Source organism: Acomys minous (assembly GCF_964271855.1).
Source record: "Acomys minous genome assembly, chromosome: 7".
In the NCBI taxonomy this organism is placed as follows: domain Eukaryota; kingdom Metazoa; phylum Chordata; class Mammalia; order Rodentia; family Muridae; genus Acomys; species Acomys minous.
In genome coordinates, this window is record NC_140488.1 from 66,606,466 (window position 1) to 66,631,301 (window position 24,836).

At 34.6% G+C, this 24,836-nt stretch overlaps 1 long non-coding RNA gene across 1 annotated transcript; it reads left to right on the forward strand.

Moving 5' to 3' along the window:
- The first annotated feature begins 1,112 nt into the window (after window positions 1-1,112).
- LOC311601849 lies at window positions 1,113-24,836 on the forward strand. The gene is made up of 3 exons (XR_014780664.1): window positions 1,113-1,208; window positions 23,315-23,402; window positions 24,418-24,836. It is a non-coding gene; the product is annotated as an uncharacterized lncRNA (long non-coding RNA).

Genomic DNA, 24,836 nt, shown 5'->3' on the forward strand with positions numbered 1-24,836 from the left:
AAATGAAATTTCCACGAGCCAATAAAAGCTATTCCAATTTATTTTGCTTATTTTATTTTTCATTTATGTAAGAAACTAAAAAACTCCAGGCAAAAGATTTCTGCTTTTTCTTTCTTTTTTCTTTTCTTTCTTTCTTTTTTCTTTTTTCTTTTTTTTGGATTAGGGCATGAAGAGCAGAAGGATTTTGGAATATAAATCTTAAAGTGATCCTTGGAAGATTCAGTCAGTCTGAAGTTTGCTGTTTAATTGGAAACCTGGCTTTATCTCTGCTCCCTTGTCAGTTCCCACTGGAGGTCTCTCAGCTTATATCAGTGGCATTGCTTGCTGGAGTCCCTCAGTCATCTTTCACACTCACTCCTAACACAGAGAAAGCCCACTTACCCACTCTCAATAAGCAGAAGGGAAAGTATTCATAAGACCATGCCTGCCTAGTGTTGTCCCCTTGAAAATTATTCGAAACATTTACATCCTGTTTCCTTGGCAGTATGAGGGAAATTTTGAGAAATGTGCTTCCTCTACTGTTCTCCAAAAATTCAGAGAATCCGAGAGAAGCCAGGGAAGCTGAGAGGGGTAGAAAAAAGGGAGGGAGGGAGGGAAGGAGAGAGCAAGAGGGAGAGGGAGAGGGAGAAACTGGAAGAAACCCGGTGAGAGACCTTGGGGGCTAGACTTCTTTCACAATTCTCCCATTCCTCCACAAATGCGCAAAGCTTGAATTAGTTTTCAGCCTGGGGGACCCAACAGTTTTCAAATTTTGCTTAGAGGAATGACATACCCTCCTAGGCTTTTTAATGAGTAAGAGAAGACTAACTATGTGCTCCACAGCCCCATACAAAGGTATTGCTCTGAAGCAGAGTTGGGGGAAATGCAAAGATCTTGGAATCACATTAGCCGAGAACAGGCAAAACACACCAAATGTGAAGTTTAAAAAATGCCCTTTCTTTCTGTAATTTTGGAGGCAACCTAGTTGTGTAATTATATTTGCTCTTACAGAAGAAGGCATCAGAGTTCCGTTATTGGTTTGAAATTCCATTAAATATATTGCAAGAGCTCCTAGGTTAAGCTTGATTTAAATTTGCATACATTTTCATATATTTAGCTGAAATAAAAGAAGGCTTGCAGCTACCAGAAAGTCATTAAGGCATTAGTTTCTCTAAGAAGACAGATCTGAAGAAAATGCAAGAAAATGAGGAAAAAAAATTAAGAGCAAGGTGAGCTTATTCTGCCATTCCTTTATATAGCTAAAGAGTAACTATTGCCTGTGAAATTGGTGATTATTTTTATGACAGCACAAAGTAGTAGGAGCGGAGATTGGTAAATGTAAATGCGCATTTGTTAGGTGAGAAAACCTGGCATCTGTTTTAAATCTTTCTTTTGCTCTTAAAGATAAACACTTAGTAATTATTGGCAGAGAGGATCTTTCGCATCCTCCCTGCCTCACCCTCATTGAAATGGTAGGTTCATTTGCTGATGCCCTATTGTAAGGGCTTATCTGCTTTTAACCTAGAAATCGATTCATTCCCTCTGCCTCTCCCACTCTCCCTCCTTCCCTTAGTCCCTCTCTCCCTCTCTCCCTCCCACCCTCTTGTCCTTCCCTCCCTCTCTCTTACTCTGTTGTGCGCAGGCACTCTCTCCCCCTCTCTCTCTCCCTCTCTGTGTGTCTGTTTCTATCTCTCCTTCTTTTCTGTGGAGGAATGAGGTAGGCTGTTTCTTATTGCTGAATGTATGCATCATCTTTTTACAAGAATGTAATGAAATTTGTGCCTGAACTTGTGCTTCTGAAGAAATAAGAACTCATTAAAATCAAACAAAAAGAAGTTTTCGATGCTCGATTAGACTGCCTGTTTGGTGATCTGTTTGCTAGTATTTGTTGGGTCAGCTGAAAGGTCAGAGGAAATGTGTTGAAGAAACCGTATATGCAAAACTCCGATCATGAATATTGCCATGTTGTTGGTATGTTCCGCACCCCCACCTAGCAGCTGCTTTTGGGTGAAAGAATGGCTTATCTCAGACTGGCTTTTAAGTAGGTAAAGATAATTATCATCTGATAAAGCTTTTTGGTGAAAGGGGGGTGGTCCTATTCTAGTTCAGACTTGCAAGAGTTTTTGGAGTCCACCTTCCTCTTAGTCATGGCCTTGCTTTGGTAACCTGGCTTTGCTAGTAAATCAAAAGTAGCTCAGACCATTAGTCCCAAGTCTGGAGGTAGAGGAAGGGTAGCAAGGAGGGGACATCTATGCCCAGGAACAGATTTTTCATAGCCTTAATTTTTAGCTTTTAATTTACAAATATGTGTATATTAGGAGCAAGAAATTTTATTATCTTTCCCTTTTCCTTCCTTCCTATCTCTTCTTCTCTTGCATCTCTTCTCCTCTCTGCTCTTCCTCCTTCTGTCCTTTAACAATGTTTTTATGAATATAGATAATGCCTATTGCATTAGGTGCAGTCACTCCCTATGGCAGTTGTAACAAAAAAAATTTCCCTTGGATGTGAGGTATTTTGTTATCTGAAGAAACTATCTACATGTTCTAACTAATCTACTAGAGAGGTTTCCTTAGCCCTCTCCTGTCAGTCTAACTTCCCAAGTGTAACAGATGCCGCTCTCAAGCGCTCCTTTCTGTGGCTTCTCTTTATTCAGCCTTGCATATTTCTCCCCATGATCTGGGTTTCCATAGAGAGAGGAATAAAAGGGGGGACCATGGTCACAAATCCCCTGCCCCATGCAAAATAAAAGAGCTTCATTCAATAGAAGACCCTGTCTGGACATGGGAGAAAAAATAAGTCCCAGAGAAGCTACTGTTGCAAAGAGCTGGTAACTTATTTTTCATAGACTGCAATTTGCCTTAAACTCCAAGTCACCCCTACCAAGCTTGTTCTTTCTGGCATCTGGGCTAAAGACATATCTTGGTGTGCTCCTCATCCAGATCCTGAAGTTCACTCCAAGCCCTCAATCTGATTTCCCCATCCCCTATAGAGCTAATGGTTTGAATTATATAACAATAGCTATCAAACCTACAGGGCTGGGGCAGCTAAAAGTCGCCCTAGATAAGAACTGGGCTTTGAAGTGGAGGAACTATAATTGTAGCAAATCCACTACCTTTCTCCAGCAGGACTGCAGAAGTTTCAATTCCTGGATCATGCAAGCACTGGGTAACATCTGCATTCCTTGTTGATTTGTTTCACACTCTGATTTCCCACCCCACATTTTCCATACCTCTTCATTCTTTTCAAAGAGGCCAATTCAATTCATTTGAAAAAGATATTCAGATTGGCTTGATTTACTTATATTTTTGTTTATTTTTAGCTGGGGGGGGCGGTTTCTGATGGCTTTCCTTCCTCACAAAATTAACGGATGCAAGTTTCTGAGTGTCTTTGCAGAAGCTCAAAACCTCTGTTTCTAAGCAAGGAAGGAGTCACAAAAGAAATTAAGCAGATTAATGTAGTTCAGATCTGGCTCCTGTAGAAGCATGCTAGCATGCCTGCAGCTGGGCAGCCTGCATCCAGACTCATTCTGAAAGTGCCCAGCGATGATGAACATGACTCTTACAGATTTAATATTTGAGTGTAGGTTATGAAGTGTCCTTGCTATATGTACAAATTGGAAATGGGAGGAGAAAGGCTGCAGGGAGCTGAAGCTGGCAGAGGGTGGGGGTGGGGTCGGGAAAAGAGTCTAAAAGGCCAGATTTCATTGTGTGTAATATATCATGAAGCCGCAGACAGTAGGATGTGGCACATGGGCATGACCTCTAGACTGAAAACTTCACCTTCACCACAAGTTCACTTTGGAAACAGGACAAGTTAGATTGGGTTTGCTAGGGACAAGTTTACATTTTCTTTTGGAAAGCCAGGAGCTCATAAAGAAGTGGACACAATTGAACAGCTTCTGAACGCAGCAGAGAAAGAAGTGTTTTTCCCCAGTATCTGTACATTGAACTCATAAGACATTTTGAATGGGAGGCACAGCTATCCTTTAGAGCAGCATGCTGCTATTGTTGCTCCTTTTATACTTCCCATTCCCTTCTTTCCTTTTTTTCTGTCTTTTTCTTTCTTCATTCCTTTTCCATCTTTTTTTCTGTCTTTATATTCTTTCTTTAAAAAACTACAGCAAGGTAAGGTAAGAGCTCACAATATTCTGGAGGATAATTTAACATATATTAATTTAGGTAGCATTGGTTAGTACCAAAGACTCAAAAACAATGAAGTTTATTTTAAGGGTCTCTGTTTTCTTTACTTGAATGTGAAGAATCTTCAGATATAAAAAGGGAGGGAAAGGGAAGCATACAGTAGAAACTACAAAATAAAGAAGGTAGTGTGCAAAATATAATATTGCAATTTTATTATGAATACCTCATGTAAGAACTAGTCACTTACTAACAAAATTTAATGTTGATGGGGGATGTGCTGTGGCATTGTGTGGCTGAGCCATAGACAGGATAGTTAGACTATAAGAAGGGACAATAGAGACCCTGGCTGCTTAGGGAAAGGATGCTTGTTTCCACAGCTACATTCTCCCCATCTCCTTGACCCAGTCTCAATTTCTTTCCTGGGGTCACCTCTTCCCTTGCTCTTGCTATTGTCAGTACATGGACCCTGATCTTATGGGGTCCCATGGAATGAACTCTAAGGAGACAGACTGTGTAGTATTCAGCATGGTTATCACCCTCCCATTAGAATTTGAGGTGTCTAAGAATTATTGTGTGTGGTAATTTGTTGGGGTCACTTGTTTTGTTTATAAGATCTAGTTGTCAGTTTTACAAAATATAGATCCCATAGCATTCTATTTTTTGTTTGTTTGTTTTATGTGGAGTCACAGAATGATTCTATAGATAAATGACAGCAATAGTTTTTGTTTCATTTTAAATTACTCTTTAAAATAAAAAATAGTGGATTTATTTAAATCAGAGAAAAATTAGCTTTATCTGCATGATCAATCAGAGGGCATAGAAAGGTGATCTATTATTTCAAACCCTTTGGAGTGATATTGGAAGTCTCTATACAAGACATCTAGTTGAACTTTTTAAATAATATCCTTTTTAAATAAGTAACTTTAGTGGTTAATAGAGCTTTTCCAAATTGAAATTCCTTTCTTCAAAGAATGATTTGGTTTTAATATGTATAGTTGAAATAATGCTTTGGTTTCATTCAGAGATCTCGTGGTCTGTGCCCTTATACCCTGTCCTTACTGGATATAATACATCTGAAATGGCTAGCATTTCTCACACCTAAGCACACATAGGAAGGTTTGTTATATATAGAAATACTTACTCCTTACAAAATACCCTTCTCAGTAAATAATTTGGTAGATATACAGGTTTCATCTCATCATTTTTAGAGTTACATAGTGGGGAAAGGATCAAATGTAGCCAGATGTCATAACTTAGACTTTTTATTATTATTGTCATCAAAAGGGTAAGAACAGAGCAATGTTAAGGTCTACTGTTTGGGGAAAATTTTCACTTTGTAAAGACATCTTAGGAACTTGTTTAAACAAGAATATCAATGCTTCTACTTCTGTGAATGTTATGTTCGTTCTTGGAGAAGGAATGCTGGCTTCTTGGGTGTTCATAAAAACACCATCTTCTGTAACATTTCATTGCACTGATATCACTTTGCTCTGACTGTTTATCTAATCTTATACTTGGTTTCCATTTCCTATGAATACAGAAATAGCTCTATAATATGCATTTGCACCTGTGCACATGTGAGCACATTTCTGTGTGTGCATTTTATATTCAAGAAAATTTAAAGAACCTTTTGTCAAGGTGGAAGAGCTCGATTGGCTAGTAAAAGAACATAGCCACTCACCAGGTCTTCTTATTTGGTGAATTACTTTGTAGTTAGCATGCTCTATATTCTGTCTTTTGGCAATTTAAAATCTACTTTCACCAACATAAGGAGGACAACAGCTAATGATAATCACAAAATTGACCCAATGTAAAAGGAACAATTTGGGAAGTAATAGCACCCTTCACTTCTTGGGGTTCTTTGTTATCTTGATGAAGTGGTGTGACTTGGGCTGACCTTAGCTCCTGGACATATACAAATAGAGGAGGTTTGACATGGTGCTTGAGTGGAAAAGGGTCATAGTTATTGTGAACATTAACCTTGTGAACATTCAATTGAGAAATCTTGTCTTAATTCTGCAAATGGTAATCTTTTGACTCAAGTGAGTTCTATTGCAAAAACAAGACAGCTATGAGAAAGATTTTATTTTAGTAGACTATTGCAGCCATGACCCCTCACTTCTGTGTCTCTCTAGTCTTCTGCTTGGATGAGGATCTGTAAGGTAGAGACTAGGCTGATTTCTTTATCCTGATGACAGAGGAAGGGGTCAGGAACCTAGTGCCTACATCAAAGCCATTGTGAGGTTCTAAGGCTTTTTGAACAGCCTTGTGCCTTAAATTGGTCTTTCTGAGAATCTTTGTCCCGGGGCAGCATTGGCATTTTGCACTGAAAACTTACCCTAGGACTGAGCACATTTAAACACAATATATCCCTCTTTAGTCCTATGTTAAGATGAAGCACCCAAAAGTATCACCTTTCCCACAAGTAAGGCCCAGATAAACCACAGAAAGATGCCTTGTCCAGCTCCTTTCTTTTAGTCCTCTCACCTCCTGACAATGTGGATGCTCTGAGGAGAATGATACTCATATGAGTTTGATTTGTGGTGATCTCGATACTAAAATGCTTTATTTAGGCACTCTGAAGACTTCCCTTGTTTAATTATTTCTTGTAGGTGTGGAGGCTTAGATGATTAAGAAAAGGTGTTTAGGATAGTCTAAATATCTAAGCTCAAACTTCTCTGCATGTTAATACATATTTTAATACATTCATGGTAGTGAGAAGGAATGTTTTTTTTTCCCATCTATATACACTTCTAGTTTAGGAAAGCAATTAAAAATCGTATTTGAGGTAAATCACATCTGTTCTCATCTTTACCTTAAATATAAGCTTTCCCCAGGTGTTTAACTATTAGTTATGCTCTCCACCAATAAATGGATTTCAAACATATCTCCTGTCCTCTCTCCCTCAGTTCCTCTCCCTCCCTCCCTCCCTCCCTCCCTCCCTCCTTCCCTCCCTACCTCTCTCTTCCCACTATCTCTCTGTCTCTCTTGTGTTAGAGTGAATTTACAATTGAATCATTTCATACTGAAAAACAAACCTGTGTGTAAATTTCCTTGAGTAATGATCTCAACTCTGATTGTGGACCTCAGATTTGTAAGAACCGTGTTTAAGAAATGGAGAGTCTTGGTTTTCTTTAGCTTCCAGTTTATCCACTTTTAACAATTTTATAATAAATAGCAGTATTTTTGTTATGAATAGCAGTATTTGTGTCTCCACTTTTTATGTGCATCCTCTTAGATAGAAGAGCTCCATTTTCAAACATACTCTGTGTGCTTTCAATATCATTAAGAGATATGTTAAACTTTCTCAATAGGGTGAAAATGAGTTACAGTCAACAAACAGAAAAACTTTGGAGAATAGATTATTTCCTGGAATTTTACTGTTACAAGTTTAAGGAAAGCAAGATTTTTAAAACACTTTGTGGGATGCTGTCTTGCCTTACAGATATACTTTCTCCCTTCATGTTTTTATAGCAAATCTCATAACATACAGTTGGAGATAATCCATCCCATCATATTTAAAATAAAGTTCATTTATATATACTATGAAATAAAACAAGAATGAGGTTATTAGAAGGTGTGAAAAATCTTAGGGAATAATAACGCTATTTGGCATAAAAAGTTCTGTTATATGTTATCAGCTTTAAAATATTCATTATGAACATTTCCAAATATTTGCCTGAACATGAAAATGGACTCTGCCTTGTCTACAGTATAGCAATGGTCATTATGTTTTTATGGGATATGCTAGAATTTGAAGGTGATTGTTGAAAGTAAATAATGTTCATTAAGAAAATGAACTCTGAGAGATAATGAAGGTTTGTTGAGAAATATACATTGAAGTGATCCTATTTTCTTTCTCATAGTTGGGCACTATTTTCAGATATGTTAGAATGTAACAGTTAGATTTTTTTTCATTTGGCAAAACTACAAACTGCTTTGAAATTACTAGTAGTATATAAGTACATTGCAAGTAAACCTAGTGAATTAAGATGATTCTGTATCAGTTTAATTTATGTTTTATAGTTAGTTTAGCATTCTGATTGGATTGCCTTAGTAATGTGAATTGCCTACAGCTGCTGATGATACGGCTTTAATTCTGTTTTAAAGGTCATGTAAACATGTGCCTGTAGCATAAGGAATGCAAATTCAATTCCCTTTTAATGTTTCTTCATATTCATGTCGGAACCTTCACCTAGAAAATTAGTGGGATTTAAGAAACTATTTTAATGTTATGATTTCATTAAAATTCTCTTTTCAATGCTTTACTTTTCCTTTTGCAGGGTAAAGAAGTCTTCCTCTGCTTTGCAGTACATAGTTGTTGCAACATCCATCACTCATACTGGAGGCAGAAAGCCATTTTTTGTTAAGATCTATTTACTTTTTTAGCACTTTCCTAAGAAGGAGCTCAGAACTTCATTCCAGGCTCCTTTTAGCTGGAGGTAAAAAAAAAGATACAAAGCAAACTAGATAATCTAGCTACATTTTAGGCTGCCGTGAAAACAGGCTATTATGTAGGCACGTAGGAACTTCCACTAACAAATATTTCTACATTATGCTTACAACAGAAAATAAACTAGAGAAAACAGACACTGCCAAAAAAATCTTTCACATAGAGTTTGGCTGAGTATAATACTTTATATTTTTTCCAAATTGATGTTTAAAACATATAAATTATGACCTCCCATTTTGGTTTAAATACAGGTTGCTATGTGGAGAGTTTGCGCCTTAAATTTTATTGTACTAAAATAGGACAGTATGATCAATTTAAAAAATATTTTAATTTTGTGATTGTGCCAACACATCACATTAATACTTTTTAAAATATACCATACATAAAATGAACTGTTTTTACAAGATCTAATTTTTAATGGTAGCTACAATTATGGGATAATGAAAGTTGTGGGATATAAAACAGAGAAGTTAAAATACAGTATAATGTTTAATCTAATTCTTGAGGTAGCATCATTGCCATTTTCTATTCATATTTCATTAAACTGAAACATATTTGGCTATAAAATCATGAAGAGATTATACTTTCACATATCTTTCTTTTTTTTAAAACTCAGAGTGGCCAAATGATGATATATTGCAAAATTACACACACACACACACACACACACACACACACACACACACACACACACACAAATGTATCTGTTGGCATAGAAATAATATAGTAGAAACCAAACTAATATGATCAGGAAAAAATGTACTTTTATTTGTTTGGGGAAAGAGTAACTCAATAATGTGGACCTAAATTTTGAAAAGTACTGTTTTATTTTAGAGTGCTTTGTTCTGTGCTTATGTTTTAAAATTAAATACTATCCTCAAACATGAAAGAACATGATTACCCACAAAGGAAAGGACGGTAGCCATGAACATCTTACAGGCTTATCCAAGTGGTTGGTTTTGCAAATGGTGCTTATGGCTTGCTGCTCATACTCTTGAAACACTTTACTTCCCCTCTTTTCTAAATAATAAAACTGAAAATCCAGAGTTTATATTTAAAGACTCAAGAAAAATATTACATTCCATTAACACCACGGACTTGGATTATAACACTGTATTTACAGTTCTTATAACACTGTATTTACAGTTCTTTGATAAAATTTGTCATGAAAGTTAACATCACGTTTGTACATTTTAATTTTTTTGTTTTGGAATCTGGACTTTTGAACATTATGTTGAAATAAATAACTTTATATTTTCATGTTCCCTTTAAATTTTAAGTTTTCTGCTCCTCTTTACATACTTTTACATGTAGAGTGGACAATAAACAAAGTAAAAACTTCAAAACCAGATGATTTCAGAGATACCGCTTATGTTTGAACTGCATGCCTTTCACTCCTCCATTTGCTTGTAGCAATTTGATGTCAACTTAGCAGATAACACTGCATCCACAGGTGTCAGTTTCAGTGTACAGATATGCTTTTCTCTGATGGTGATATCAATATCAGTGCACAAGAAAATGATAGAACGTTGAAAGTGAGCCATTTCATCTGCTTGTACCTAAAGAGACCACTTCGATTTACTGTGACTAGAATGTGTCTCAGGAAAAAATTTTACTTCCAGTAAAGGAAATATTTTTAATGTAAAAAGATAAAAAATCAATCCCATCTTCATCCTGTCAAAAAACCTTAGCATTTACATTCAACACAGGCTGCCAGACTTCATTTGCAAAAAAATAGTTAATGGCCATGTTTCTTTATATTTTATGTGTACACATTCTTTTTGAAAACAAATCACAATGCTTTTAAATGCAGTTTTATATGCAGTTTCCATATTTCTTCCAACTTCATGCAATGTTTAAAATTTCTTAACATAACTTTCCCTACTGAGCAATGGTTCTTACTATTTATGTTTTGAGAATGAATTATTTGAGCACAAAGAAATTATATAGAAATAATTGTGGCAGGCTCTGTTAATTTTACTATTATCACAACTTGATTTCAAATACATACAGGTCTAGTGACTTTATTGAAATAAAAACAGCATTATAAAGCATCTGTGATAGGCTCGTGTCAAATCTCTGTATAATAATATAGATGGAAATTCTTTGTTTGTCTATTCAGAGATACTGCATATTTATGTAAAACCAACTCCACTAGAATAACTGAGAGAAACAATGTGCTTGAAACAATGAACCACATTTCGACATTTCCTAATAATGCATGTTCTTGTATGTTCTACTATGTGTTTTTTCTTCGTTATCTTCTTATATCTGAAGTTCTATTCCCACCTCCCCTTCCCTCCACCCCATGTATTTGATCATTTCTCCAAGTCCCTTGGCTGAACCAATCTCTTTTCATGCAGAGGATAAAAAGAGAAGAACTTCAAAGTAGGTTCAGGTAATTAACAGCTGAGGGGAATATAATCTAAACCATAGGCCCTGCTTTGCACCCAGGCTGGCTCTCTGAGCCAGCCGGCAAGGGAGTGCCTATTCCCTATAGCATCTAAATCTGCTTCCTCTGAACAGCTCTGCCAGGCCTCCAGTTATCACATCTGCATTTCAAACACCATGGCTCTGGCATTAATTATTAATTAGCCTACAGTCACCCTAGAGGATTCAAGTTCCAGTCTGCACATACTTATTCATTGACCTCTATCTTAGTTTTTGTTGGAGAAAAAAAACTCAGTAGAATGCTTAATAATTTCCTTTCTATTAGACCTTCTGTTCTAGTTTCATGGAGAGTAAACAGTATATTTTCCAAGTGGGAATAATCACAGAATAGCCTCCAAATTTGTTTACAGTAAAATGCTGTCAAAAGTTGAGAGCTACAGAAAGAGTGAAATGATTTATAGACAACACTGAGTGTTGAAAGATACTATTTAATGTTTGAAAAATTGCTAGGCTATAGTTTCCTCAAATTGGGAGATATGGTCATGGGACAAAGCCAAACATTCTTTAGTTTTCAGGGAGAGAAACTACAGAGTTTGTAATCTAGATTCTAGCCTTGAGTAATACGCAGGATCAGCCAAACTAGTTGGAGTTCTAGTTGAAAGCAGGGATAACCAAAGAAACCATAAATACAGACATTTTTTTAAAAGAAGAATTTTATGATTTTTGGTTTATTTGAAGAAAGAAGTTAATGGAGCTCCTTTTTACTAGTAAATATTGTGTATGTGTTGAGTCACTGTACCATTCTCAATAATCTTTTGGACATAAATGTGGAAGCCTTCACAGAATAGCACAAAGGGGAAATAAATGAGTGGTGGTCAGACCTAGGTTTACATTTCAGTTCTGACACTTACTAAGAGATTCAGCTTTGTCACTAGGAATGAAGAACGGCATTTAATTCTACCTCCTGAAATTATTATGTGAATTAAGTAACAAAATATATAAAAAGATTAGAGTGGCTGAAAATAAAGTCTAACAAGTATTATTTATCACCACAAGTATTCATTGAATTGTCTCTTTTTAAAGATTTATTTGCTTATATGTACAAGTGCTTTTCTCTCATGTATGTCTGTGTACCAGATACATGTTTGGTACTGGGAGATATCATGAGAGGGCACTGGATTATGTGAAATGGGAGCTATGGATGGATGCTGGGAACTGAACATGAACGCTCTTCAAGAACATTATTTTATTTGTAATATTGATGTAATTTGTCTTTATTTTATTTCAGTTTTAATCTACACTACATGCTCTTCCCAAGATGGGCTCTTAAAAGATTTCATAAAACCTAGACACTGCTATTATATTATTACCTTGTTGTTACCACCTCTCACTTTGGCCTCATACTCATCCAATAGAAATATGCACAAGCTTGTAAAAGAAGTGAATTTCTAAATAACCCACAGGAAATTTCTGGTTTAGGTCACTTACAATGATAACCATGTACCTATAACTCATCAGAAAAAAATCAATAGCCTAAGAAATGGGGACTTAAAAACCACTACCAAAGATTTGTGCAATATTGCTGTAAACATTTAAATGAATGAGCATATGAGAATTCTTAGCTGTGAGAGTGCCCAAATAAACATCTATTCTAGAACATAACTTACTAAAAATAGAAGGAGCTCGGAATGTAGAATGGATTATGTTGGGGCTCAAAGTTTATCTTTACTGTTAGTTTTAAAGAAATGGCATTGACTCTTTAATGTCATTAGTAGCAAAATCATATCTGGGTTGTTTTTATAGAATGGTAATTGATCTATCATTCAATGAAATCTATTATTATTAATGAAACTAACTTTTTATAAGTGTGTATTTGACAGCAACTTCACCTGTAAATGACAAAAGACTTTTTAAAATTTAGCAATTTGGATGGAATTATTGATATTGAGTTCTTTGGTTTTTGAGAAAATGACAGTGGACACAAGTGACATGCTTCCTAATGGTCCTGGGTAATCACGAGGATTCTCATCTCTGTGTTTTGCTATCATGTGTTGATGCCCTTGGGCTATTGCTGTGTTCAAAGCTGCAGTTTGTCCCATCCCCTAATTTGTTCCAAAATATGTTTTTCTTGATCTTCTTTTTAAAATACCTGCTCATAGAAGCCTCCTGCTTATTTCCTTTTTCTGTTTCTTTAATCTGCTTTACCCTTAAAACAAAAAAACAAACTAAACTAACTAAACTGCCATAAGATACATTACCTAAAATGTCTAATGGAGATGAAATCAGTATATTGAGGCAACATATGCACTATCACATTCATTGCAATACTATCAGTAACCGGAAGTATTCATCAAAGTATGAACAGATACATAAAATTTAGTATTCATATACAATGCAATAATGGTTATTCAAAATAATTAAATTATGTAATTTTTGTAAAGTAGAGTGTATTATGCAAGTGAAATATATTTGACGTAGAAAGGCAAATATCACATGATCTTAATCATGTACAATCTCAAATATTATTGTTATGCAGTTTAAAAGAATAATAGTGTTAACAGTATGTTCAGAAGAGTAGTTGGGAGAGAAGTAAAATAAAATAGTGAAACAAGCTGTGCTGCTTTTGAATAGTAAGGTGAATATACAAAATGACAGTGTATGTTGCATTGCTTAGCTAGAGGACAGGAATTCAAATGTTTTTATCACAAATAAATAGTTCTCAAGACAGGAATGCAAATTTTAAACTGAGTATTATAAAATTTATAAATATATCAAATATTCACAATGTACCACTTAAGAAATATATACTCATATTTATTAATTAAAAATAAACAAAAAAAAGAAAGGAAGGAAGGAAGAAAGGAAGTGCAGTGTTCAGATCAGCTCAGTGAAATGAAAAGAAAAGATAGGAAAGGAAAAGAAAGGAAGGAAGGAAAAGAAAAGGAAAATACACAGACACAGAAAAGTGGAGATTGAGTGAACAGGGCTCTCTGATAGAGAACTCTCAATAGCAGGAAACTCAGCATGCCTATTATTTACAGATGAAAAGGAAAGTGGGGTTAGGTTATTGAATATAGTTGAACACAGAGGTAGGGTTATTAATATATGTGGACAAGAAGGGAGGCTTATTTTTATAATAATTATTTCTTTTTAACATAAGTCATATAGTATATTTTGATCATATTCTTTTCTTCTCAACTCGTTGTAGGTCTTTTCCATCTCACTACCCACCCAACTTTATGCTCTTTCACTCTCAAAAACAAAACAAAACAAAACAAACATCAACAATAAAAAAAATACCAAAAAAAAAAAAAACCCCAACAAAAATCACCACGTACAAGCATGAAGTCTGTTTTGTGTTGGTCAGCTACCTCTGTGCATGGAACCTGAGTGGAGGGCTGTTGATAATATTCAGTGTGACTCTATTGGAGAAAGCTGATTTTCAATTTCACATTTGATATGAATTTCAAATACTTTCTTCATTAGGGTGCAACTTTGTGTCCACTTTTACTTCACCATGCTGAGATTTTGTCTGGTTTCTACCTATGCATGTCTTATGAACACTGTCACATTCTCTTTGAGTATGTATGAGGCTTATTGCATCTTACAGATGCCATTTCCTTGGAGCCATCCACCAACTCTGGCTCTTATAATCTTTCTGCCGCCTGTACTACATAGATCCATGCACCTTTAGAGAAGGGGTTTATAAACACATCCAATTTTGAGTTGAATTCTCCAAAGTCTATCACTCTGTATATTGTCCAATTGTGGATCTCTGTGTTATTGATCACAACAATAAATTCTCTGATAAGGATTGAATGTTACTCTGATGTATGGGAGTAGCAATGTGTCCTTAGTAGTCATTTTCTTGCTAGTTCCTTTAGCAGAATGATAGTAGTTTTCTCCTAGGACTGGTGATTTCCTTAGTTTCAGGTTTTGGTCACTTTAGCAGTGTCAGGAATGAGTTCTAGCTCATGTAGTGTTCCTTAAATCGACTTGTCTTATTCAGGGTTTTTATTGCTGCAATGAAACACCATGACCAAAGAGCAAGCTGGGGAGGAATGGGCTTACTTGGCTTACACTTCCTCAGTTCTGTTCATCACCAAAGGATGTAAGGCTGAGAATTCAAACAGGCAAGAACATGGAGGCAGGAGCTGATGCAGAGGCCATGGAGGAGTGCTGCTTACTGGCTTGCTCCCCAGGGTTTGCTCAGCCTGCTTTTGTAAAGAACCCAGGACCACCAACCCAAAGATGGCATCACCCACAACAGGCTGGTCCCTCCCCTATTGATCATTAATTATGGAGGCATCTTCTCAATTGAGGTTGTTTCCTCTTTGATGACTCTAGTCTGTGTCAACTTGACATAAAAGCCAGTACACCAATTTAAAAACTAAGTACCTCATAAAATTTGTGCCACTATAGTACCAGTATATTTTCCAGTCAGGTAAGTCACTGTTGTTAGTCACTGGATTTGTAGATGGGCCATTTTGATGATTACATTTTTCCTCCTGTAACATGAAATGTATGTTCAACCACCATGAAAGCTAGTCAGTACAGGTGAAACTTCCAGTTGGACACTCAATTTTCTAAGATCAGTGGCATAAGAAAGTGGTGTCTTCATCAGTAGGGCCTTATTATCAGGTTTTAGAGGGCAATCTATAGCCTTTGTAGTAGCCTGTGGTGTTCAGATGGTATATGAGACCCCTTTGGCCAATGACTCAATAAAATGTAACCCATTCCTAGCACTGAATGTTTTACTTGGTGACATAAGCTGTTTTAGTTGGGGGACTGTCTCCTCCCATTGTATAGTCTCTCCATTTAAATTTATTTTATATATGTATATATTTTAGGAAGTTTTTATAGTAGTAGGTTTCCATATGATGTTTCAAAAAGCTTTTAGTATTAGTTGTCCCTCCTTTACCCTGATCTCCTACTCCCTCCCCATTTAATTCTCTCGCCCCAGTTTCCCTTTTATCTTTTTACAACACTGTATTCTATTTCCCCTCTCCTAGAAGATCCTTTCTTCCTACTTGGTCCTTTATGAGCTAAGCTACTTAAACTTTATGACCATTCTGGTTGAAACACACACATATATAAAACTTAAAAATGGATAACCACATATAAGGAATAATGTGATGTTTATCTTTTTGTAAATGGGCTATTTAACCCAACATAATTATTTCTACTTCCACCCATTCACCTGCAGACTTCATAATTCCACTTTTATTTTCTTTCTCTATGAATTTTTTATTTTTCATATACATTTATATTATTACATATATATATATATCTACAGCAAGAAGAACCATGGAACAATCAGGAGTTATACAAATATTACATTCATAGTGTTTTGGCTATTTGTATTTGGCAGCCTTGAAGAAAACTTCTTTCCTATCTTGGTGTGGCTAAAATTCTGAATGTAAGTAAATATCTATCATATCTCATCATTATCAACTGAAAACATATATCTAGACCTAGAAACTTCTTAACCCCTAAACAACTAAGCTTAATTGTAAAACTAAATTATCTGATCTTCAACTCCATCAGATTTTTCTTAAAAGTTGAATAATATCCCATCACATAGTTATCTCATTGCATAAATGCACCACATTTTAATCATCCATTCATCAGCTGATGGACATCTACATGTTTCCTAATTTGGGCATATTATGATTGGGACAGCAATGCATTAGTATATCGGTAATACAGAGCCATTTGGGTATATGTCTGATAGCAGTTTTCTTAGTGTTGTATTTCTGTGAAGAGATATAGCTATGGAAACTATTACAAAGGAAAAAATTTAATTGTGGCTGGCTTACAGTTTCAGGGATTTAGTCCCTTATTATTATGGCAAGGCAGTAGGGGGAAGGGGCAGACAGTCAGACATGGTACTGGAGAAGTAGCAGAGATTTCCACATCTGGAGGTGCAGGTAGCAGGAGAGACACTGGATCTTTCTTGTCATTTGAAACCTTAAAACCCACCCCCACTGACACACATCTTCCAACAAGGCCACACCTCCTAATGCTGCCACTCATTGGTAATCAAGCATTCAAAACAAGAGCCAATGGGGGCCATTCTTATTCAGATTACCACAGTGGTCTAACTTGATCTTGGAATCAATCAATTTCCTTCTTTTTTGGATCCCCCACTGATTTGATAGTGGCTCTACCAATTTGCAATCCCACAAGCAATGATGCCAGCATGGGCTAGCATTAGTTGAATTTGTGTTTTCTGAAATTAAGGATGACGAACATTAAAAAAAGTGTTTCACAGCTACTTGTGTTTATCTTTTAAAAACTCTCTGCTTAGTTCTGTAGCCAATTATTGATTGGATTATTTTGTTTTTGATGTTCAGTTTTGTAAAGTTCTTTGAATATTCTAGGTATTAACCTTCTATCTCATACATAATTGGAAATATTTTGTTTTTCCATTCTTTAGGATACCACATTGTCTGAATAATTGCATTCTTTGTTGTACAGAGCTTTTCAGGTTTATCACTTGTCATTTATTGTTATTCTTATTTCCTGTGTTACAAGTGTCATGTTCAGATTTCTTTCCAGTGACAATGAGTCCAAGTCCATTCCTTATTTTCTCTTGTATACAAATGAATCTTATGTTGCTGTCCTTTATCCAATTAGAGCTGAGTTTTGTGTAGGGTGACAGATAGGATTTTATTTTCTTCTGCTCCATGTATCTATCCAGTTTGACCAGCACCATTTGCTAAAGATACTACATTTTCTTCAGTGTGTATTTTTGACTTCTTATAAAAAAAACCTGGTGTCCCTAGGTGTGTGGCATTGTTTTGTGTCTTCAATTTCATTATGTTAAGCAGCATGTCGTGTTTTATGCCAATATCATGTTGTTTATATTACTAAAAATCTTTCATAAAGCTTGAAGTCTGTGATGGTGATATGCTTAGCAATTATTTTATTATTTAAGATTGTTTATATCCCATGTTTTTCTTTTGTATGTGTGTTCACATAGAGTTTAAAGTAGTTTTTTATTTCAATTTTCATGAATAATTGTCTTGGAATTATTCTGGGGATTTCACTGAATCTGTAGTTGAGTCAGGACAATAATATACAGCTGAACAAGGAGGAAGGTTTAGCCAATCTCTATAGGAGTAGTCTTTGTAAAGAAGCTGTCTTCAGGCCATAACATCCCAGATAGTGGGTAAAAGCTAATGTGGACATTTTCTTCATAAGCATCAACATTCACACTCAAATCTGAGGGAGACTTTGCCATCACTCTTAGCCTTACTCAGGGTAGAAGAGTCTTTGCTGTTGCTATTGGTCATGCCATTGTCAAACAATATACACTCTCTGAGGACTTCACTTGCTCCATATAGAAAACATTATCAATACCCTAAAAGTTCAATGTGCTTTTTTCTCCTCAATGCAGTTCTTTTGACTATTAAGAACCATTCTGATGTTTTTGATTTCGGTTTTAGTTTTACTGCCTATGCAATTCCTAAATAACAAAGTCCAATCTTGCCTATATTTAAACAATATGTAAATAGTATTTTATAGCTGTGCTAATTTGTGTTACTGCTTTTGTTCATCATATATATGCATATATATGTTTCATCCATATGTCAGTATTAGTTGTAAAATATTCATTAACATTGTATAATATTTTGAAAAGATTACATTTCATGCTGTTTATGTGTGTGTGTGTGTGTGTGTGTGTGTGTGTGTGTGTGTGTGTGTGTTGTACCAGGGTACATGTGGTGATTAGAGGATAACTTGCTATTCAGTTCTCTCTTTCTCCCATGTAAATATCAAATGCAGGTAGTCAGGTTATCAGCTTTATAGCAGGTACTTTTACCTAGATCTGTGAACACACTATCATTTGTCTCTCTTTTTATTGATGCTAGATATATATGTTGCTTTTGGTTTTATCTATGAAAAATAATATTATTATAAATATTCCTGTGTATGGGATTTGCTACATGCAAAATTATATTAATGTTTTATATATATATATATAAATATTTGTGTGACAATTGTTGAATTATATGCTGTTTAAGTTTTACTATATTGTTAAAATTATTTTTAAAATCTATGTGCCAATGAATAATCCAACATCCCATACTCACTTAACAAATGTGGTTTCTCATGATTCCAACTTAGAGACAGCATTTAATGTTTTCAGGTTTTAAAGTTTAGAAAATATTGTGGATATGTATTGGTATATAATGCCTTTTCTTTTTTCATTTTTAATTAATTAGTTTATTCACTTTACATCTCAATCATAGCTCCCTCCCTCCTCTCCTTCCAGTCCCATGCTCCCTCTCTTTCCCCATCCCTCTTGCTATTCCTCAGAAAAGGGGAGCACCTTCTACCCACCCACCCTAGCTAGTCAAGTCTCCTGTGGCCTGGCAAGGCAGTCCTACCAGGGGGAAGTAGCTTTGATTTTCAATCAGATAATTACCAATAGTTTTAAGGGATATCTACTCCATTTATCAACTACATTGATCTCTTCTATTTCAAAATTCCAGTTAAGTCATTTACATGTGAATATTGGGCTGCCTTATTTTTCTTTTGTTAAAAACATTTTATGTAGGGGTGTATGCATGTGTATGTCTACTTGTTTTGTGGGTGCACACTTCCTTGCGTGCACATATGGAAGCCAAAGATAGACACTGAGTGTTTTCCCCTACGGTTCTTCACCTTACTGTTTTTTCAGATAAAATCTCTTATTAAACCTGGTACTTGAGTTTTTTCAGACTGACTACCTGGAGAATTTGGATTTAGCTGTCTCCACATGCTAACACTTTCCTTATAGATTTGTAATAAGTTAATTTTTATTGTTCACAAAATAAACATTTTGTTGGATGTGTTTCTCCATATGTTCCATTTTTTCTTACTGTGTCACTTGAATATAAGTTCTTAATTTTAATATTTAAACTTGCTTACATTTCCATTTTTCACATACATTTTAATATAATTTTGCTAATTTTGCAAAAAGCACACTGGGATAATGAGTGAGATTTCATTGCATTTATATATGTTTTTTCTTTATAGAATATTGAAACCTGAAATCCTTATATTTCTCTTTATGTTTACTTTTTATATTTATTAATAGTTTGCACAAACATCTTGCTCATTATCTGATAGCTTTCATGTTGGTACTTCCTTACAAATATTATTTTCAAAACATTTCCGTTAGTTGGATAGAATTATAGTTGAATTTTGTAACTTGATTGGTTTCTATCCTTTTTGTTAAACTTTATTAATTTTAATATTATGTGTATAGATTTGATTGGATTTGTTATGAACATAGTCATGTAAGTTATAAATAATACATTTTTACATTTCTTTTAAATCTTTGGAATGCCAAGTTATTTTTGACCTATTACTACTTCTGTGAAATATATTATCATCCATTATCATTTTCTGTTACTTGTTTGTGAATGGCTTCCCATTCACTAATGACTTTAGAAGGACAATAATTTCACAATAATGCCTTAACAATTGTATGTGAGAGATGCTTTGCTCAGTAATATAAAAACAGATATGATGAATGTCTTACTGGGATAGAAAATGTAATGATCTTTTCTAGATTAAGTCTTCTTATATTTATGTATCCTCTCTCTGAGGAAGAGTATATACAAGACGGAGATGACTGAACCTAGGGCTAAGAATAAGAAGATACCTGAAGCCAAGCACTGCTATGCCTAACAGCAAACAGCCTATAACTATCATGTAATGCAAACCACACCTGATACTGACATGCTTTCAGTATAAGAGAGAAAATAATAGATGAAATAAAATATTATTACTCTACCTTTTACTTTATGCTATTTATTAAGTAATTGTTTTTCTCTAGTACAAATTCGTCCTTCTTTACTCTGGTCTGTGGTACTAAGACTGAAGCTTTTTGTAGCCTATTTCTTCTTTCTAACCCGAATTTATATTAGATTTCTCCAAGACTGGAGACTGGAAATCCATGTTTGGGATAGAAAAGAAAGAAATAATTATTTATTCAGTGATTCTTATTCATATAGTAGCACTCTATAATTGGCTTTTCACCTGAAATATCTTATTTGTTGTCAGCAGTTATTGGTTGTCAAGTCTACTATTTCTTTACAGTCCAGGAGTAAACTATATTGTGCTTCCTTGGAATCATTGGTATAAACCTCAGTTATTATCAGTATCTTACCTTCAGTATTTTGAGTCTTTAAGTCAAGGGACTGATTCTCTTGCCAATCTCCTGAGTACCATCACTAACCAGATATTGTCTCTTATAAAGGATTCAAGCCTAGCTTCACTAGATTTTTCCTTCAGTTTTCTTTTATCTGATAATCCAAACTTTTTTTTATGATCCTATCCCTACTTTATCTACTTTAGTATTCAAAATTTGTGTTTTCAGTTATCTTATGTCTATTTATAGAATGTATATTTTAGGTTATCTGCTAAATTAAACACTTTATATGTTTAATTTTCTTGCTAGAGTACTTAGCACAATGATTTCTTCTTTCCTATCTCAAATGGAAAACATCCCTAGTGTCATCATTAAATATGATTTTCTGGTATGTGTTCATAATAAAAAATGAAGAGTTTCCTTTTTATTTATAGTCTGTGTATAAAGTTTTTTCCATGAAATAAAGTTGACATTTAATAAACATTTCTTTAGATATTTTAATAATTATACATTTTCTTCAGTCTGATGTTGTAGATTTCTGAAAGTTAAAACAACATTGTATCCCTTATAATAGTCCATGATAAATTATTATTTTCATATATTGTAGAAATTAATTTGGACATGTTTTCTTAATATATTTGAGTGTAAATTTCTAAATGAGGTTTGTTTCTGCCGCTTTTATCTTCATGTTTATTTGTTTCATTGTTGTGGGGGAAAAAACTACATAGTACTAGAGCCAATCTCTTAGTACTGGTCAAGTAGAAGCCAAAGTTATACAGTAAATCTCTACTGCTCTTTTGATCTCTCACTACTGGAACTCTGTACCAAATCAACAATTCTTTCTTCTTTTCCCCACTAGCAGGCAAGTACCATCATACTTTAAGGAATTAACTACTTTAGATGTAGACTATTCTTTTCCAACTGCATATGGTCTTTATAGCTTTACTGAAGATCACTTACCTACATATTTGTGAATATATTTCCAGGCTTCATATTGGGTTCTATTCAATTATGTATGTATATTTATGCCCATCTAATATGTTTTGACTATTTCATCTTTGTAGTAATTTTAAAATTGGAAACATGAGACACAATACCTTATCTGGCAAAATTATTTTGACTATTATATATTTCTTATGAATTTCTAGTTTTTTCCATTTCTCTCAAAATTCCAAAATAATTCTGAAAGGGAGTTCTTTGAATCTGTATGTGTCTTTGAATGGAGGAACATTTTAACAACATTTTCTACCAATCTATGAACATAGTATATAATCTGATGTATTTAAGCTTTGGCTTGTAGTTTTCTGTATACACTACTTTCATCTCCATAGTTACATGCTAATATACTTTATTCTTGATGTTATAGCATATTGGTTATTTCTTGACTTTCTAGATTATCCATTCTTGAAGTATATAGAAATATAAATGATAGTTGGAAGTTTATTCTTTTATCCCGAAGCCTTGCTGGACCATTTACTACTTTGGATCAATTTAATTGTATGCATAAGAATAGCTACTTATGAGATCATATACCATGTTACAGGCCAGAAAAATTTATTCCTTTAAAAAATGTGTGGTGTTAATTTTTATTATTATTTAATGTATTTATATAATATATGTATATGTGGCTGGGTTTGGGTGCATGTACCATGGCTTATGTATGGAGGCCAGAAAATAACTTTTAGGAGCTGGTTCTTTCATTTTACTGTGTATCATCAGACTTACCCAGCAAGTGCTTTAACCATGGAGCTATGGGAACTGCCTGAAAAGCTTTTCTTTCTAATTTAGATATTTTATTTTCCTGCCTAATTGTTTAGATTAAGATTTCCAGTACTGTATTAGGCAGAAATGTCATGTACAGGCAATCTTATTTTTATTCTTGATCTTAGCAAAATATACTTCAGCTTTTCACCATTTTGTGTGACATTACATGTGTACTTCTCATATACACAATTTATTATGTAGAAGTTATTTTCTTCTATTATTTAGTTATTGTGTATTTTTATCACTGAAGTTGTGAAATTTTGTCAAAATACTTTTGCTTCATTCACTGGCATTGCTATATGTATTTTATCTCTCCATATGTAAATTTGATATACTTTTTATGAAATGATGATACTTTTATCTAATTTGACTATTGGTAACATGACTCTTCCAATATGCTGTTCAGTTTGGTTTATTAGTTTTTGTTTTGTTTTATTGTAGATGGTAACTTCCTTATACAGCAATGCTATTGGCATCTTGCTTTCTTACTTATTTTCTCTTCTTGTGGCTGCTCCATGAATTGAATCTGGTAATTCCTCTTCTTTAATTATTTTGGAATAATGACATAGTCTTTGATTTTTTGTGCCTAAATGTTATTCCCAATACAACAATAATAGGATGAAGGAGCTAGGAAGAAAAGACTCAGTCTTGATGAATGGACTAATGCTACCTTTAGAGTATGTTTCATATTGTGAACATGTTATAAAAGTTAATTTGGATTTCTGTTTTTCTGCTTTTTTTTTCCTGTAACACCTTTTTTTGCCTATAATGAGCTAGTGTAAACTCAAGGACCTTCTGGCACCTTGGCATTAAACTTTTCAGTCTTTATAACTGTGAAAAGACTTTTGTATTTATTAATGTCCTTATGCTTACAGTTTGACATAGCAAGGCATAAATGTGGCAAAATAAATATTTTGAAAAGAAATAACATTGGGTTTTTCTTTAAATGATAGAATTCTCCAGTGAAATGATATAGAATTAAAATTTTCATTGTAACTGCTGATTTATTTTTGCTCAAGCCCTTTAATATTTATAGGTTTGTTACAATCTTATACTCATTATTTAGTCTTTGCAAATAATATTTTTATAGAAAATTCTTCTTCTTCTAGGCTGTGCATCTTTTTTGATTTGTTATTTCATAGTACACCTTCATAATCTTTTTCATTTCTATGACATTAGCTGTACATTTTCTCTTTATATATATATATATATATATATATATATATATATATATATATATATATATAGTCTCATTTAATCTAGATGAGCAAAGTGAGCCTAGAATTGCAAAAGGAAGGAAAAAGTAATGTTAGCTCTGAAACAAATTAAATAACATATAGGTAACAAATATAAAAAGTGGAAAAACTAAAACTTGGATTCCCTGGAATTTGCTCTGTTTACCAGGCTGGCTTTGAACTCCGAGATCTGCCTGCCTCTGCTACTAGAGAACTTGGATTAAAGTCGTGTACCACCACATCTGAATGTAAGATTTTCTTCTCTTTTTTTAAAAATTATTTTCATTTTCTTTTTTCCCTTCTGGGCAGAGTGCTGAGAGTGGTAGGGAAGAATGGGAGGATGGAAAGTCCAGGAGGGAGCAGAGGCTCCACTGGGAGATCATCAAGGCCTGCAGATCTGGACAAAGGGGCCTATACAAACTGATGCACCAACCAAGGACAATGCATGCAGAGAATCAAGACATCCTGTTCAGATGTAACCAATGGACAACTGATTCTCCACAGGGGAGGGGAACGTCTGCTGAACCTTTGACACACATTCTGGTCCCACGATTTGGCCACTGCCCCTAGGCAAGATGGCTTTGTGGGTACACAGAGGAAAGGGATGCAGGCTATCCTGATGAGACTTAATAGGCTGTGGCCAGACGGTGAGGTAGGAAAGCTACCCCATTAGAGGTCTAGGGAACAGGAATAGATCAGAAGGAGGAGGGAGGATGGGAAGGGTAAGA